General features: G+C 57.0%; 2 protein-coding genes across 4 annotated transcripts in view; both read left to right on the forward strand.

Annotated features, from left to right (window-relative positions):
• The window catches only part of IL4I1 (interleukin 4 induced 1), a 24,083-nt gene that overhangs the window by 8,816 nt on the left and 13,792 nt on the right, over positions 1–1,475 (forward strand). The gene's annotated exons all lie outside the window — the stretch shown is intronic.
• Positions 1–1,475, forward strand: part of NUP62 (nucleoporin 62) — a gene marked incomplete at its 5' end in the record, with an annotated part of 8,900 nt that overhangs the window by 1,597 nt on the left and 5,828 nt on the right. The gene's annotated exons all lie outside the window — the stretch shown is intronic.

Consider the following 1,475-nt stretch of genomic DNA (forward strand, 5'->3'; position numbering starts at 1 on the left):
GGTATTTAATATTTTTACTAAACAACCTATCACCCCACCCCCTTCAGGAGATGCAGGCCCCAGGGGGTCTTGCTTGTTCATCCCTCGACTCTTTCACCCCTACCTCATCCATCTGGCTCCAGCCACTTGGACTGTCAGATGGAAAGTCACCTCTATCCCTCATGTACAGTGGGGTGTCAGTACAAAGGGGTGGGGCAAGGGTACTGAGGAAAGGTGCTCCCCGGGCTTTTGCCACTTGAGGACAACCTGAACTGATACACCCTGTGTCCCTGGAACCACAAAGGTGAAAGCGGGCTGCTGTTGGCCCCCAAATATGCCTGTCTACCATGTACACGGTCACTTGAGGTGGCCACAGCCCTCCACATATGTCTTACTGAGCAATTTCAACCTGGTCAGTCAGCGTGAGACTGACAGGTCTTCATGCCCCTGACATGTCTGTACTGGCCCTGTTCTCAATAAAGCAAGTTTGTTGTTAAAGCTGTGATGGGGTGACCGAGGGTGAGCGAAGCAAGGCTTCCGGAGGGCGGGCAGCAGGGGGCGCCAGCTCCCTGAAACAGCTGACTGAGTCACCGTGATCAAAGATTGCCTAACTTGCCTAACGGGGAGGTGGGCCCTTGGAGCAGGTGACGCTGGTTCTAAGTGTTGGGCACAGGGTGGTGCCACGCCTGTCATGGGCCATACTTGTCTCACTGGCAACGCCGGGACCGTGGGGAGGTGGACCCAGCTCTCCTGGGGATGGAGTGAACCAGGCACTGGGTCCCCAGGGCCTCCTGCTAAGCTCTACCCGCTACACGTTTTGAAGCCCATACAGGTCAGAGGACCTGAGCCATTATCACTCAGCCCTCGTGGCACAGTGGGTGACGAGTTGGTCTGCCAACTGCAAGGTGTCAGCAGTTCAAAACCACCAGCTGCTCTGAGGGAGAAAGACCCATCTTCCTATTGCCATGCCATAAGTAGTTTGTCCAGAAACCCACAGGGGCAGTTCTGCCCTGACCCACAGGGCCACCGTGACTCACTGGTCATGACTGAATTTTAAAAATGTTTAGACCATCTCGGGCCTACAAGGCTTCCATCAGGTGGGAGGGGAGCCAGCGAGGAGAGTACCCAGCAGCTCGCACCCTCTGCCTGCCTCCGAAAGCTCTGTCCCCCACAATGATAGTGACCCCCTACTGCCACCTGTGACCCACAACAGACCCCTCTCCCCAGAAGAAGGTGGAGGTGGGGCTTGAGCACCCTGGAAAGTGGGAAGTCACCTGGGCTGCCCCTTTCCCCACCCATCAACCGGTCCTGGAGCACTGGGGCGGCCAGAGTAGAATGCCCACAGGGAAGGGCAGCTGGCTGGAGCCAACCGTCACCATCAAAAGCCCCTGTGTGCAGTCATCCTGGGTGGGCACAGCCTGGAAGTCAGTTCCCAGGGGTGCCTCAGAAGAAAGGCCTGGTGGTCAGTTGAAGGCTCCCATCCATTGAAGCCCCTC

This window comes from Echinops telfairi, unplaced genomic scaffold (assembly GCF_000313985.2).
Source record: "Echinops telfairi isolate 266 unplaced genomic scaffold, ASM31398v2 ScPeMD7_655;HRSCAF=1070, whole genome shotgun sequence".
Classification (NCBI taxonomy): Eukaryota; Metazoa; Chordata; class Mammalia; order Afrosoricida; family Tenrecidae; genus Echinops; species Echinops telfairi.